Source organism: Rhinolophus hipposideros (assembly GCF_964194185.1).
Source record: "Rhinolophus hipposideros genome assembly, chromosome: 23".
Taxonomy (NCBI): domain Eukaryota; kingdom Metazoa; phylum Chordata; class Mammalia; order Chiroptera; family Rhinolophidae; genus Rhinolophus; species Rhinolophus hipposideros.
Window position 1 is genome coordinate 42202831 of NC_138069.1, and position 17395 is coordinate 42220225.

General features: G+C 43.0%; 1 protein-coding gene across 3 annotated transcripts in view; it reads left to right on the plus strand.

Annotated features, from left to right (window-relative positions):
- The first annotated feature begins 15389 nt into the window (after window positions 1-15389).
- The window catches only part of RNF216 (ring finger protein 216), a 141459-nt gene continuing 139453 nt past the window's right edge, over window positions 15390-17395 (plus strand). Inside the window, exons 1-2 of one of the 3 annotated variants that reach the window (XM_081035532.1) lie at window positions 15390-15494; window positions 16136-16241. The gene's annotated coding sequence lies outside the window, so the exon portion shown is untranslated. Of the gene's footprint in view, window positions 16242-17395 lie in introns of all 3 variants that reach the window. The other 2 variants (XM_081035537.1, XM_081035533.1) reach the window with 2 other exon arrangements.

The window sequence follows — 17395 nt, forward strand, 5'->3', positions numbered from 1 at the left end:
ACCAAGGCCAGCAGGCCGTGGAACCCCCAGATAGAACCACTCACCTGGGGGAGCCAGTCAGCCAGCCATTTGCAGCTAAAAGGCTTTCCCTGTGACCAATTGCAAGCACAACTCGACCATCCTGTTCCTGCTGCCAACTGTTCAGGCTTTGTTAAATTAACACACGTTGAGTAGAGAGAGCACAGTGTGCCCGGATGGTGAGCTGGTTCAACAGACCACAGGAGAAACTGAAATAGAGAAGTTTCTCACTCACAGGCCTGGAGGAGATTCACAGCACGCCTGGAGGGGCCGCACGGGAAGTCAAGGCGAGTGCAGACCCACAGAGGTAGGACCTGGGGCACAAGTTTATATTAGGGTCCCTGAATGGAGTGTTTTGGGCTTCTGGGACTAGGGCTGGATCCATCGATTCAAACCAAAAGAGTCGTCCTCTTGGTGAGCTCAATGGGGGGGTCTCAGTTAAGGGGCACACAGGCATACAGGTGCTGGAGGCTGGGGAGACTGTTGACCACAAGGGCTGCTGGGAAAGCCCTGACAGGGACTTGCATGTGCTTGTGACTCGGTGGCTGCCATCTAGCGCATGCACTTGCATGGGGGCGGGGGGCAGTGTCAGGTTAAGGCCCCTGCAGATGCTGGAGCAGACAAAATGGATGCCAAGGCAGAAATAGGGCTGAGTGCCTTAGCTGTGTTTGGACACCTAGATGGAAATTTATATTTATTTATCCAGCTAGGCACATATTGTGCAGCCTAAATCTTTTAATTCATGTCTCTTATCAAATCTGAGCCATCATCTCTGAATATTTACTTCTCTTCCATGTTCTCTGTTTTGTCTTTCAGGAACTCCTGTTTTGCTCTTGTCTGTTTAATCTGTTTCCTGCCCATTCTTTCATAGTTCCACCACTCTATATACTGAATTCTATGATTTTACTTAGCTCTATCTTACTCTTCGCCCTGTCTTCAGCTGAGCATAATCTACTGTGTGACATGTTTATTGAGCATTTTAATGCTGAGTTTTAAGATTCAGTGACTATATTTTTCATTTCTAGACACTATATGGTTCTTGTCTTTCTTTATGCCTTGCTTTCACATGGTTTTAAATTTTTATTTTTTTATCATTTTTTAAAGATAGTTATTTTTATAGAGTTTCTGGTTTTTCTATTGCCTAAAATATTTGAGAGTCTTGTTAAAATGGCTGTTGACTGTGGGTTGGTTCCTCACATTTTGTAATTTTGTATTATGAACTCATCTTGGGTTTGTGTGTATGTCAGAATCCTGACAAACGTTGATTGATTGTGTCTTCCTCCAAAATATTTTGTTTGCTTCTATAAGTTGTTTCAAAGACCAGGACAAATTTCTGTGTCAATTGTGCAGTTTTTAAACTGGGTCATGACTAGGAAAGTTCAAAATTCTAACTCGTGAGGTGCAGGTCAGGGCTTATGAGCCATCAGAGTATACTCGTTCCCCATCAGAGCCCAGGGAGGGACAGACGAGCTTCCTGTGCAGATGAGCAGATTTCCTCTGGTCCACCTTTCCCTATCTGTACAGATTTCTGAAATTTCTGAATTCGTGTTGTTTCACTGCCTACTCTCTGCCTTGTACGGCCTCAAGGCCTTGTTTCTTGTCAAAATTAAAACCACTTGGCATCTACAGCATCAGCTCACCAACTGTAGTTCTGGCTTTCAGTTCCCTCTAACTTGCTGAAACCTGCAAGCTTCACTTATTTTCATGCAAACTGTATTATGCATCTGAAAGAATGTTATCTGTTATTATCCACCATTTCTAGATGTTTATGGTGAAATGTTTTTCACTTTAGATAGTCCATCATATTGCCAGAAAAGGGCTCACATGTTTAATACAAATATAACTTATCAACTAGATGATTGAGTGATATCAGGAGATGTCATGAAATTGTTCGCTTCCAGGTCCAGGGTGCTCTGGAATACTCGCCGGAAAACAAAACAAAAAATGGTATGTGTACAGGGTATGGACTTCTGGTTTAATAATAAATTCATATTGTTCCAGTTATAATGTATATTACAAAGACAAAAGGGTGTAATTTAGTGTGGAAAGGTTTGATAGGTGTCATTCTATATATTATGGTGTATATGTTTACAAGTTCACAATTATGTTCAATTGGCAAATGCAGTTCAAAAATAAATAAAATTCTTTTTATGTAACATCCTCAGGAATATAACCCCTATATAGATCTGGGATTGTTTTGATGCTTATTAGATCTGTTGCTTAACGGTTTAATTTGTTCATATACTTCAAAGCTCAATGTTCACAGTTAATATAGGTACAGACACACTTTATAATTAAGTATAGCCTATAAAAATATATCACCTAGAGCATCATTACCCTTCCAGCATTAGTTTTAAGAGAACAAACTTTTTCATTCTCTCAGTTGGGAGATGATCACCTCAGGATGAATCCACACACAGTGACAATGGATTTCTCGCTGAAGGCCTTTTCACATCCAGAATATCCATAGGTTTGCATTCCTAGATGTGTTATGACTTCGGGATTAAAAACCTCACTTCTTCCGTACAGTTTCTCTCGAGTGTGGATTCGATGATGTCTAATGAGGTTTGCCTTCTGGGAGAAGGGTTTCTCACAGTCAGGGCATTCATAAGGCTTCTTTTCCACGTGAGTTCTCTTGTGTATAATAAGGCATGAGTTCTGGGAGAAGGCTTTCCCACATTCCCTGCACTCATAGAGCTTCTCTCCTGTGTGAGTCCTCTGGTGGAGGATGAGGTGTGACTTCTGGAAAAAGGCTTTTCCACATTCACTGCATCCATAGGGCTTCTCACCTATGTGGATTCTATAATGGCAGGACTTCTGGGAGAAAGATTTTCCACATTCTTTGCAGCCATAGGGTTTCTCTCCTATATGAGATGATCTGTGGTGTTCGATGAGACATGACTTGTAGGAGAAGGTTTTGTCACATTCTGAACACTTACAAGGCTTCTCTCCAGCAAGAATTGTCTCATGTATCAAGAGGCTTGTCTTTGGGGAGAGCATTCATCACAACTGCTGTTTCCAGCAGTTTTCTCTTTTGTGTGATTTCTCATACGTTTGTTGAGACAACCCTCCCTGAAGCCATTGCCCTGTTCATTGCAGCCATAGGATTTCTCACCTCTGTGGACTCTCAGATGTGTAACAAGTTTTGATTGGTGGGAAAACTTTTCCCACGTTTGGTACATTTGTGGTCTTTCTCATCACTGTCAGTTCCCCGATCAACATTAAGGGCTTGGTTACGGCTAAAAGTTTTTCTACACTGGTTGCATTCATGGGATGCATGCCAGAATGTGGAGTTTCAAGCTTAGAATAGAGAAATAATTTCCCCTGTCCATCACACTCAAATCTCCTTGTTGCGAGGTATGCATTAGGACTAACGTGTACATTACCTTGCAAACTTATTCCACATGTGTCACAGTTATGGACCTGCTATCTCGAGGAACAAAGTTTGTGTTCTGACAGGTTTTTCTTTAATTGTATTACATTCATGGTGCCCTTTTCTGGTCAGTTTTTTTCTTGTCTGGGAATGAAACTTGCCTCAAAAGTTTGTCTTGGTGTTCCTGTTGTCTGTCCACCTGGGTATCAACTTGGAAAACGTCTTCTAGGAAAAAAAATAACACAAATGTGTTCATCTTTCCAGGATCACGTCATAGAAGTAAACCGTTTCAGAAATGTTTGGAAAGCGGATTAACTTTGTGGTTTCAAACGTAGTTGCTCAGATTAAATAATCATAATCCTATGACAAATACCTCCTAGTGCCTTGGCTTTTGAAAAGAAAAAATGAGATACTAGAACGTGGGATAAAACATTGATAATGAATAGAAGTAGCTTTGCTATTAACAAGTTTGACACGGTACATTGGAAAGAAGGTAAAAACACACACGAGTAAAAATGAATAAGAGAGGGAAAACTAGGAGGGCAGTGGACTCAAGGCAATAATGTGCTGGTAAACCAGCTTGCCAGGAGGGAAAGCCCTGGGCGGTGGCATTTACCAATTTCCACAGTGAAAACACTCCCCCACCATGGTGAATGTCAAGCTAACAAAATGACACCACTGAATGCAGAGCTGGAAAGATTCAGGCGCAATTGGCTATCACAGGCCAGGACTAGCTCCAACAACCCTAGATAAGGGGGAAGACATAATAAGGAGGTCCTGTCAGGAGATAAGGATATTTAGAAACTATAAGCAAGCACTAAAGAAAGACTAGGGTTCCTGGAGGACTCGGGAGAGAAGGGTTTAGGAAACAGAGCAAAGGACTCAGGTTAAAAGAAGTAAAACCAAGTATAAAACCGCTCACTTTATTCCTGGATACAAATCGCCTCTCTAGTGTGCACTTCCTGTGTCCTTCCCACCGTAAGTCCCTTCATTCTGCACACCAAACAAATTTTCTCCAAGCATCAAGTCTTTTATTGTTAAAGGAATGATCTTAGAGCTAGAGGTCCATTCTGCAGTGATTTATCCCCACGTGGACCTGCAAGATCTGTATGATGTCCAGTATAAGGACATAAGGATAACTGTCCTAAACCAGAATGCAAGCTGTCCTTGCCCCCACGAGGATTCCCCGCTGTATTCTGATGGCTTGGATGACCGTTTTCTTCAGTTGTCGTTCCTCATTACCAAATCTGGCCGACAACCGAATCCTTACGTGTCCCCTTCCTGTGTGTCCGATGGACTTGGCTGCAGCTCAGCCCCCGCCCACTAACTCCATATTGACGGTCCGCCAGCGTGCTGATGTCCGCCTTACTGTGGAATCTACTTTGAGAATCTTAAGTGTCAGATTTGCCATCCTGTATTTAATCCTCATTTGCTTTTTCCTTTACATTTTATACCACAGACTGCACCTGCTGTTCCACCTCTGGCACCCAGACCCACTGCAACCATGGAATTCCTTTGTGTGGAAATGTTTATGTTCCCTGAGCCCCACTGCTGATTTCCTAAGAGAGAAAATCAATACTTACCAATCTTCCCCGCCAGGATTTTCTGGGTTGGAACCCAGCAGGGGGTACTTTGTGAAGCTGTCCAGGTGATTCTGGTGTCCACCCCTGATTAATAACAACTGCCCTGACCAAATGCTTGATAAAGTATCCTCATCCTGGAAGGAAGAGGGAGTTAGTTGGTGTTCATCATGTGAGTCCCACAGAAGTAAGGACCAATAAGACAAAAGGCTCTTCTCCCCATGGGGTTATACTTGGATGGGGGGAAAGCTTCAGTTATAACCTATTAGAAAAAAATGGGGCCATATCACATGGTTTGAAAGAAGAAGAATTTAAAATCATATAAAAGGTAGCAAATAAATTTCAGAGGCATTTCACAGAGAAAGAGAAAAGACAACTAAACTTAAACTGAGTGGCACAAAATAACAGTTATTTTAAAGTAAGGCAAATCTGTGAAGCCCTGAATGAATGAGAAAGCATTATTCATAATCATGGGGGAAAGTGTAAGACTGAAAATTCTAGAAAAAGACTCAGCAAGCAAGGTCTTAGATGGCAGGGTAGAATAAAAGGGCAAATAAACATAGACTATGTCTTTCTCTAAAATCCAGGGAAAAGAGAGTAATCATGTAGTGATGTGTGCAGCTAGCAGGAGTTATGTGGGCATCACAAGGTCTCAGGCAAATTGTCCACAGCTGCTTGCAAAGATCCAAAGCTTTTAAGAATAGTTACCTGAAACAGGAAAATATCCAAGGTTCTGCTTTGTAACCTCTTGGAACTTTATGTCCACTGTCCCCTTGCAAGCTGGTTTCCTCACCTGCAAAGCTCCAAACAAAAATTTCTTCTTCCTCCACCCATGGTTCCCTCCTCTGTTCCAACCTGGAGATCACAGCTGGTTTGGTCACTTGACACCCTGTTCATAAGAAATAATTACAGGATTTATACTGAGCCTCCTGAGCCATCTAAGGAAGCAGAAGATTCAGGACACACAATGAACATTTATATCTTGGCCAAGAATAGGTATTTTGCTTGGGAGGTAAATTCACAAACAAATAAACACCATTATTACTTAAGAGGTTTTATATAACTGATTAAAGAAAGGCGCTCAGACATAATTAGGGAACACAAGAGGCCTTCCTCACCCACTGAGACCGTGGCTGTAGTTCTTCAGCATCACATCCCAGTACAGGGTCCTCTGCATAGGGTCCAGCTGCTGCCATTCCTTATGGGTGAAGCCCACAGCCACGTCTCTGAATGACAGTGACCCCTGGAACAGCACATTCCTGATTAATCTGGAGTGCTCACGACAGAGTACTATGGCGAAGGTGTAGAGGAGATGGATCTTACCACCTTCAGAGTCAGGTTTCCCATGATTAGTTATAAAGGAACTTAGCATGCCCCTAGCTTTGTATGTTTTGAGGGAGAGAAAAAAAATCATTAGAAAAGATCTCATTTATGGATCTTCATTCATTCATTCATTCATTCACTCACTCACTCACTCACTCACTCACTCACTGAACAAGCACGTATTGAAGACCTGGTATGCTACTGGCATTCTGCATAGTGCCTGGGGTCAAAAAGCTGACTGCAACATTGGTCCTGTTCTAAAAGCATTTATACTCTGGTGGAATAGATGAACAAAAAAGACTTTTGTATAGATTACACTGAAGGCTATGACGATAGTATATTTAAGTACAGAACAGACACAAAGAAGACAGCAGTCAAATTCAATGTATTGATGTCAAGTAAAGCTTTGTTGGAGGTCATGTCTGAGCAGTCATGAAAAATCAACAGTATGTTCTGATGCTATCAAAAGGCAGTTCATGGATCTCTATTTCTTTAGGGTCAGTTACTGTTGCGTCCAGTGCAACACGGACAAAGAGGGTGTGAGAAGGGGCGGCTTTGGGTTAAGTTTGAAGAAAGAAACAGAGACTTAATGCAGTTAAATCTCAGAAGGCCATAGGTCTCCAGTCATGAAAGACTGGAGCCTAGAATGAAGCCAAATGGTGGTTTTTATTGGTAAGTACATAAGGGAATGTTATTGTTTTTTTTTTGGTTGTTGAGAGCCCACTGGCCCATGTGGGAATCGAACCGGCAGCCTTCGGAGTTAGGAGCATGGAGCTCTAACCGCCTGCGCCACCGGGCCGGCCCGGAATGTTATTGTTTTTTAATACGGTCTGTGAGACTCGTTTATCACATTATAGAAATAATCCAAACAAATTATGTTGATCTTTAAACAGCCGAAGCAGAAAGTCCTTGAGGAGAGGTATATGACTCTCTTGAGGGACAAATATTACATGTTGGAATTGTTTTACAGAGCTTAGCAGAGAGAGCTTAATCTGATCGCTCTAAAGACTCTTCTCACAATTAAGTGAGAAGGGAAAGCCAGAGTAGCAGCAGCTTTTCCCAGGCAGGGAGAAGGGGGGCGGGGGGGGCAAGGCCCCTTCCCAGATCTTTCTAAGGCAGCTCTTTTTGGGGGTCCCCGCTCGGTTCCGCCTGGCTTGAGTTGTTTCTCATGTGGAAATCTTACTCGTCTTTGGCTGCAAACCATCTTTTGGGGACCCAACAGAGAGACATGAGGTGTAAAACATTGAGATAAGCAAAGTCCCAAAGAGGCACAGTTTCACAGACTTTTCTTTCCTCAAGGAAAGACACGGGGTGGGGGGGGGGCAGTAGGCTAGGTTGTTGAGTGACAACAAGGTACTGGACCTTTATTAGGTTCCTTTTGTGGTTTTATGTTTACCTGATTTTTCATGACCCTTATAGCCTTGCATTGCTATCTGCACATGAAAAAGCAAGCACATCTTCCAATCTTTACCAAATGGTTTTGGCAGAGAAAGACCTCCACCAGTCATCCTGATCAGAGATGCTGGGAGGGTTGGTTGGTGGGGCCTATGGGTAGGCCTACTGCCATGGTCCATGGGTGGGCCTCCTGTTTGGGTCTGTGGACAGGCAGGCCTGATGTAGGGTCTGCAGGTGGGGTGGGTTGCTGATCCACAGGTAGACAGAGCAGCCTTTGGGGTCCATGTGTGGATGGGATTGCCATCGGGTCAGTGGGAAGGCCAGGCTGCTCCTGGGTCTGTGGTTATGCCCCCACCCACAGTGTTTGAGCTTCTCCCTTTTCCACATCCTTGGAGGAAACCTTAGTATTGTGACATATTTAAGTCTTTGCTGATCAGATAGATGTGAAATGGTATTATATGAATAAAATGAGAAGTTCAACAAAGAAATAGAAACCATAAAACAGAAATCTTGTAACTGAAGAATACAGTGATAAACTGAAATATTGAATAGAGAGCTTCAACATCAGACTCAATCAAACAGAAGAAAGAATCAGTGAACTCAAAGGCAAGTCATTTGAAATTATTCAGAGGAAGGAAAAAATGGAAAAGAGTGAAGAGAACCCATGGTACTTATGGAACATGAACAAAAGATCCAATACATGCAAACCGGAGTCCCAAAGAGAAGAGAAAAAGGAGTAGAAAGCTTATTTAAATAAATAATGATTGAAAACTTCCCAAATCTAGGAAGGGAAATGGAAGACTACATTCATGACCTCCAAAGATCGCCAAATAAGTTGAACCCAAAAGAGGTCTACACCAAGACACATTTTAATTATATTATTAAAAATCAAAGACAGAATTTTGAAAGCAGCAAGAGAAAAGCAAGTTGTCATATACAAGGGAATCTCCCTAAGAATATGAGTGGCTTTCTTGGCAGAAACCTTGTAGACTGAGAGTGGAATGATATATTTAATGTACTGAAAGAAAAAAAACTGCCAACCAAGAATACTATACATGGCAAAAATTTTCCTTTAAGAATGAGGGAGAAATAAAGATTTTTACAGACAAACAAAAAACGGGGCAAGTTCCTCACCATTAAACCTGCCTTACAAGAAATACTCAGTGAGTTCTTCAAGTTGAAACAAAAAGACGTTACGTAGCAACATGAAAGCATAAACCTCACTGTCAAAAGTACATACGCCTCTCCTAGTCAACACAGTACTGGAAGTCCAGCCAGAGCAAGTAGGCAAGAAAAAGAGGCAAAGGCATCCAAATCATAAAGGAAGAAGGAAATGCATCTCTGCGGATGGCATTGTCCTATCAAGTACAGGATCTTGAAGAGATATCTGCACTCCCATGTTCACTGCAGCATTATTCACAACAGCCAAGCAATGTAAACAACCTAAGCGTCCGTCAGTGGATGAATGGATAAACAAAATGTGGTAAATACACACAATGGAATATTATTCAGCCACGAGAAAGAAGGAAATCCCACCATTTGTGACATTAATGGAGCTGGAGGACATTATACTAAAAGAAATAAGCCAGACAGAAGGACCAATACTGCATGATCCCATTTTTATGAGGAATCAAAAGGAGTCAAATTCATAGAGCTAGGGAGTAGCATAGTGGTTACCTGGGAAGGAGGAGTGAAATGAGAAGATGTTGGTTAAAGGGTTCAAAGTTTCAGTTATGGAAGATGTAAGTTCTGGAGAGCTATTGCATAGCATAGAGCCTGTAGTTAGCAATGCTGTATTTTGCTAAGAAGACAGACCTTTCGTTACATGCACTTACCACAAATGAAAATAATATATATTTAAAAAGAGGGGCGGGAGGAAACTTTTGGATGTGACAGATAAGTTCATGGTCTTGATTGTGGTGATGGTTTGTTTCATGGGAATACACTTAGCTCCAAACTCACCAAATTATGGATGTTAAATATGTACAGACGTTTGTATGTCAGTCTTACCTCAATCAAGTGGTTTAAAACAATAATGTTTTCTAGTAGTCACATTTTTTAAAAAGTGAAAAATGAAATGAATTAATTCTAATCATACCTCTTATCTAACCTAATATATCAAAACTATTTCAACAGATAATCATTTTAAAATCACCGATACATTTTTCATTCTTTTTTTTCACACCATGTCTTTAAAACCTGGTCTGTGTTTTCCACTTACAGTACAGCTCAATTCAGACGCTGCATTTTTTATTTCACTTTAGTGAAATATAGTCCTATAAACATAATGAAGTTGTGCTTAATGGAAAAATAGTCTACAGATTCAGTTTTAAAATTTGAACGTACATTAAAAATTCAGGCCCACAGGCACACGGACCACACTGCAGGTGTGCCCATCCACCTGTGGCGAATGGCTACCGTGTTAGACAGAGCAGGTCTGAGATGCATTAAATGCTACTGGATTCCTTTGGGGATATGGAATTGGCTGATAAAAGTCCAGTCTGGCTCCATCATTAAGGGCTCAGTTCTATGTCTGTCTGTCTGCATTCAGATCCCAACCCATCCCCTAATAGATGTGAGATCTCAGGCCATTTGCTTAATATCACTAGCCTCTGTTTGTTCATCTGTAAAGTGAAATAATATATAAAAAACACAGAGACTGGCACATAAGTGCTCAACAGATGGAGATTTAGAACTTTTATTGTCGTTATCTTTATTGCAGACAGCCATCACAGAGAGAGGTTCCCAATGAGACTTGGTTTACCTACAAAACAATAGCTTCTCAAAAAGACACCACATGAAACCTCCAGCTTTACACAGGTCTGACAGCCTCGTGTCTCAATCAGCTCTCACTTCTAAGAAGGCTGTGCAGTCACCACCTTGTTTTCAAGCTCTCATACTGGTCCTGTCCCCACATGTTTCTGTTATCAAAATCCAGACAGTTCCAGCTTTATTAAGCACAGACACTCCCATCAAGACAGGTTCCCAAGCTAGAAACTAAGACCCTGTGACTGTCTTTCTTGCTGGAATGGACAGCTATGTTTGTCCACGAGGCCTCGTCTTCCCTGGGACTAACATTCTCCCCTGACCCCAAGCACATGGTGCTCCTGGGAGCTGCCCATTGCAGACCCAGCCCCTCAGCTCTAACCTGGACTCCGCTGGACAAACCTGAATCTTTCCGAGATCTTGCAAACGGGCTGTATGAAAGGAGACTTGGTCCTGTTCTGTGGCACACTTTGTAAACGTGAGGTGTGGGAGCTGATGGGCATCCTATTTTGGGTCGCACGGATGAAGTCAGTGACAGAAGGAAGTCACAGAGACAGGGGCAAGGGACAAGGAAGACTCCTGACAATATCTGGGTTCCTGGATGTAAGCGCCTCTGAGACCCAGCTACATACCTGCTCTCCCCACGGTGCGTGGTGCTGCCTGGATTCTGTCTTTGTCCTAAACTAGTTAGAACTGGGTTTCTGGTTCTTATAACGCAAAGGATTATATTATCTCATGTTCATGAGATACATGTTCATGTATCTCTAGAGACCAGGATAGAGAGGGGCCCTTTAGGGACATAGGGATTTGAGAATGCATACAGGCTGATGGCAAACAATGATGTCACTGACGTCTGAAGAAAGATGATGCTCGCTGAGGGAGAAAGAACTCCAAGGAGGCCAAGGGCACCTGGGTGAGGTCTCAGTCCTGAGGGCAGAGACGGCACCACCTCCTCAGACTGGAGGAGAGAAGGCCAGTAGAGCTCGGGCAGCACTCCCTCCATGCCCTGCTGAGGCAGCACTCCCTCCATGCCCTGCTGAGCTGTTCGCTCTCCGTCTGTGTCAAAACGAATTGGGAAAGTAATTTAAAGAATGTGCTACTCACTCGTTTCACCAGCCTGTGCAGTGTTTTATCTAGGTCATTCTGAACCGTGACGGCTGCGTGTGTAGGCCTGAGTATTGGATTCCCTAAACAGCTGCAATCACAGATTTCTGCACTGGCTGGCACAATATCCACTGTTTATACTGGAAAAGACTTGCTGTGAAGTTTATTTCAATGTTATCATTGAGGAACCCGCCTGCTAGATCCCACATACAAAGACCCATCACATAAATTTCTGAATGCCCCAAAAAGCGTTATTTCCCCAGAGAAGGTGATATGCTTGTCCCAGACAGACAACACAAGCCAATGTATTGGACGGAATCTGTCTTTTTAAAGTGCCGGATTGTCAGACATAAATTTAGGGGGCAGCCAGGAATTCCAGCAGCCTATGCAATGCATCCACTCTGCCCTTCCATGACCTTGATCCATTCACTTTGTGTTTTCACTGTGCATTTTCTTTTATTGGATGCATTCTTATAAGCAACCTGAAGTCCATGGTAAAAAAAAAGTGCAGTGTAAAGAAATACCTTACTCACCTGGCACATGGTCCTTCCCTGCTGATCGGGGAGAAGCAGACACCTGTGGAGGCAGAGATTGGGGTGAGGGAGGAGAGGACATGAGAGGTCAAGCTTGCCCCCAGCCTGTAAAAGAATCCACTGTACCACCCCAGGCTCGCGGGGGAGTAGTCTCCTCCCAAGGACTCTCACCTTGGAATGTAATGGGGACCCAGCCTGCAGGCTTGAACTGGGCTTTTCCCCCCTTCTTAATGAGTATATATCTCTGTGTCTCAGTGATTAATGTACAGTCTACTGCCCTCCACCCACCACTGCCCAGAAATCTAATGAATAGAAATTTCTTCTGAAGAAACAGTCATGAGTTTGGGCAAAGATTTATTGGCCAAAATATGTATTACAAATTTGGTAAAACTCTGAAAAAACATAAATAACTAAATATCCAACTATAAAGGACTAGTGAAATGAATGTACTATGTCCAAAGAGAAATACCCATTATGTAGCAAAAAAAATGAAGTCATGGAAAACTATTTATTAATGGCATACTGATAATTGAAAAAGGTGGTTGAACACTATTTAATCCAACACGTACACGCACACACATTCATACAGATTAGTCTGTGAAATGATGGAAAACAGAACGGTAGTAGTAGTAGTTAGCTTTGGGTAGTTGGATAATAACCATTTAAAAATTGTTTTCTTTGTACTTTGATTAATGTTATAAGCTTTTCTATGACAAACAAGCATTTCATATTTGACGATTATTGAAAAGTTGTTTTTAAACTATCCGTAGCTTACTCATCTTCTAACCCAATGCTTCTATCACCAGTCTGGCCCCTGGCATTGAGGAAATTCACAGGAACATAATATAAAAATACAATTTGGGGCAGAGTCCATCAAATAGAGCGTAGCTAAGGCAAATGGAGGTTTATTAACCAGAGGCACTCAGCTCTATCTGTGCTAAGTTTTGTTTGTTTCTCCTCTCGTAGCTGCAGTTTATCAATAGTAACTTTTATTAAGAATTGTGCTGGCTGCACGGTGCTAATCTCACCCAGGAAGTGGTCCTAGTCTGGCTCTGCCACTTACCAATATGGGACAAGATCTGATGACTTCTCCTGAGCCCTCCTCCTCCTTTCCTCATTTTCCCAGGGAACAGGAACACGAAGGTTCAGGAGCAAATTTACTGTGGCTGGAAGCATCAGTGGATCCCACACCTATCTCTCCTGAATGGACACAAGATCGGTCTTAGGTATGTTCCTACTTAGGAGAGAGACACACTGGATTCAAGAGGTCTGCAGAGACACTAAAACTCTAGAAATACAGAAACTTGATAAAGAATTCTGGGGGTGTTTTGTAAAAATTAGAGACTACCTAAGTGCTTAAAAATAAAAGATTGGTTAAAAATTATGATACAATCAAAACATACCAAGCTACCAATCAACTTCAACTATCATAGAAGAAATATCTGACATGGAAAGATCTTCCAGCAATACCAGTAACTGAAAAAAGCAGGTGCAGAAGCATGATTCACAGATGTGTAACAGGAGGATGGATGGGATTTCCCCAGGTGCCCTGGGGTTTAACTAAACCCCAAACACCCCAAATTCTAAGGAGGAGGTGCTAGACACACCCTAACAGATTCCTTCCTTTGGGAGATGGAAATAATTGAAGGACAGGCATTTACTGAAGGCGTGTAGTCTGGGGTTCTCCTCCCCTCCCAAGCCAGGATTGGGGGGCTCCAAGAGCACTGTTCATGGAGAGTGGAGGGAGCCTGTATAAAGAGGGGAACTAACCTCGCACCCCCAGGCCAGATGTGTGTCCACCTGCAGAAACTCTTAGGTGCACGGTAGTTCACCAGAGGGGAGCACGAGAGCTTCTGTGGCAGTGTATGGCATGGGGGAGCCCAGAAACAGGAGCCAGCTTCCCCCGTTGAAGAATTAGAGCCTGGCTAAGCCCAGCACGGTGGCCAGGCGAGGAGTGGGGCAGGTGTGAGAGTCATCTGTGCTGCCTGCATTTGTTAGTGGGGCAGGTGTGAGAGTCATCTGTGCTGCCTGCATTTGTTGGAACCAGGATGCGAGAGTTCCAGGGGCCGTGTGGATGGCGGGGAAGCAGGGTGTGCTTGAACTTTATTGCAAGGCCACTGACTGAGCAGGCTGCCTGCTGGGTGAGGAATGCCACCCTGAGGAGTGGGAACACTGAGCCAGGAGCTGGGGCATGGCACAGGTTGTGCACCCCACAAAGAGCCACCTTGTGGCCTCCTATGTAATGAAGGGCAGCCAGTGTTAGGCAGTGAGAACTACAAACAGCACCAAGCAAGGAAAAATGTGCGCTGCTTTTCGTCTGCAGTCATGCGCGGTGTAAGGACGTTTTGGTCAATGACCGACCACGTGCATGACACTGTTTCTGTGGGATTACAATGGGGCCTAAAAATTCCTCTCACTTAGTAATGGTCCTAACATCATAGGGCAACACATTACTGACATGTTTGTGGTGACGCTGGTGTAAACAAACCTGCTGTACTGCCAGTCCTATAAAAGTAGCACATACAATCATGTACAGGACGTACTTGACAATGATAATAAAGGACCAGGTTACGGGTTTATGTATTTATTATGCTATACCTTTTACTGTTATTCTGGAGTATGCTCTTTCTACTTATTGAAAAAGTTTGCTGTAAAACAGCATGCCCTGTTACACCAGCAGAAGCCTCATGCATGTCATGTTTATTCAGTCTCTTGACCGCTTCATTTTCTCTTGATTTAATCTCATGTTTTGGACCAGAACAGGCTGTACAGGCACGTAGCCTGGGAGCAGTAGGCTGTACATCTGGGTGTGTGTAAGTGCATGCTATGATGTTTGCACAACTACGAAGTCACCTAATGACGCATTTCTCAAAACGTGTCCCCATCGTTGAGCGGGGGACTGAGCTGCGAAGGACAGCGAAGCCGTGAGACCCCATCTGCCCGTGCCCCCCACTCCAAACCAGACAGGAACCCCGATCCTCTGCAGAAAATGTCAGACGGAGCCGCCCACCAGACCCCGGCGTGGAGCACCCCTCCCAGCAGCCGCGGGCTCTGCAGCGAGGAAACCGCCACACGTGCCCTCTGTACAGCCTGACGCCGAGGGAACTGTCAACCCGAGGTGCTGTGGAGGCCTCAGAACTGACCAGGTCTCAAGTGCTGGCTGTCCAAGACCAGCCTGGGGTCTGGAAGTGCCCAGATCACACTCGGAGACCTTCCAACACTGCATACGTACCCACGGACTTGGGCAGAACCACAACTCCCGGGAGCCTCTGCGGTGAGGCGCTTCCGGTCAGCTGGGGGGCACTTCCGGCTATGATGGAAGCTGCTGTGGCAGCAGGCGTGGCACGGTGGACTATCCAGGAGACTAGTCCCGGGGCTGCCCTGGTGGGCCGGCGGCAGCTGGTTAGTGAATGCACTGTTTTCCACATGGTTGCCGGGCCAGCAGTCGCCCTGGCAGCTTCCCACCGGATCTGATCTGTCCCCGGATCTGAGCCGCGTCATCCTGAGCCGCCCCAGCCTTGGAAGTCCAACCTGGCGACTGGCTGTAGGTCTCGTCTCACAAAGTCTACTGCCTGACAGGACTTTTTAAATTTTATTTTTTAAAGGCCTATCCTTCGGTCCTCATGATAATCCCCGAAATAGGTACCATTATCCTCATTTCTCAGATGAAGAATGAGAGGCAGCCTTGCTCAATATTTTTACTCTGGAGGAATCCTTAAAGTAATTCTCAACTCTCAGGGAACCCTGCCTAAATATTATGTCTGCCGCTCATGACAGAATAAGACAATCACGGAGTCATAGCTGTGAAATACTGGATATACAAAAGGACAATGGCCAGGCTACATATAGAAACAGGACTCGGACACACCATGGCTGCAACCTGCCGGGGAAAACCAACCCCTTCTCTACAATAAACAGCCCAGGGAACCAGATCGCTGTTCTAGCAACAATCCAGGAAGCTAAACAATAACTTCTGTAACAGTCGGCCCCGAAAGACCAGCATTTGATCAGTAAGTGACAGCTTCCCTAATTTTTGTCCCCAGCTTCCCGATGCCGACCACCTCCTTTGGGAGTCAACCAGAAGCTCGGCCTCTTTTCCACTGTAGAGCTTTCCCACTCGTCTGCTGGCCTTTAAGTCTCTGCCAAAACGTAAGTGACAGTGACTCCTTTCCTACATCAGCACTGAATGTATGGCTTTTGCCTGTTCTCATTTGGTTGGTCTTTGTTAATCTTCAGAGATATAATTAATTGCCAATATATTTCTGTCGATTCTGTTTATTTTGGCTAGCTCTTCTTTGGTTTGGTTTCCCCCTCATCATTTGCCTTTAAACCTGTATTATTAAAAATTCACAAAGAAAGTGAAGGTAAAAGAAATTTAAACTTTAAAATGATGCTTTTTATGTGCGTATGGCATTTAGACTGCTAAAGTTATTAAAACTTAAACTCTGGGATATCATATATAATTGTGTTAACAAATTGGACTTCCTATTTTACAATGTTCCTGGAATTGCCTGTAGAGTTTGAACGACCAAGTATATTATTGGTCTAAAATAGATATTCTTTATGACATGTATGGTGAGAGATAGAGAAAGGTTAGGGACAATGAATGTCATCATGTGATTTTAAAAATCCTATTAAAATGATCATTTTAGCTCCTTATTAATATGCTCAGATACTAAGTTGCATATCAGTGAATCTATTTTGCATTAGATTGGAAACAGCCCATAAGAACTTTTAAAATGCACTGTTAGATTCAACTCTTACTTTTTCTTTGGCAAAAAAGTAATATTCTTTTGTAGCATGGGATTGTTTTTTGTTTTGTTTCTACTTATCAGATTTGGACATCAGGAATTTGAGTCCTTTGCAGATTCAGCTACATAGCTTTCTACCTTTTGGGTTGTTCTAGAGAATTATAAACAGTGGAAATTATCTCTTTAAAAGCCTATCAAAAGATTCATTTGTGAGCTTTCTGAGCGTAGAACCTTCTATTGGATAATTCTTTTGTTTTTTTTTTTTTAATTTCTTCCTTGTTTGCCGATTTTGGTAATATGTTTTTTCTTTAATTCAGTATTTTCAAGGTTTTTTTACTAAATTATTTATTATGCCCACTACTTTAAATCATTTAATATTTCTGGATCTATTTTTAGAGAGCTTTCTAAGAATTGGAATCTCTTTTGTATTGATTAGTACAACCAGAGATTTATCACTTGTTCATTTTTTTCCAAAAACAGTGCTTTAGATTTGTTTGTTAATTCAATTTTTCCTTTTCTTCTCTGAGGAGAAAGAAAATTAAACTCTCACAG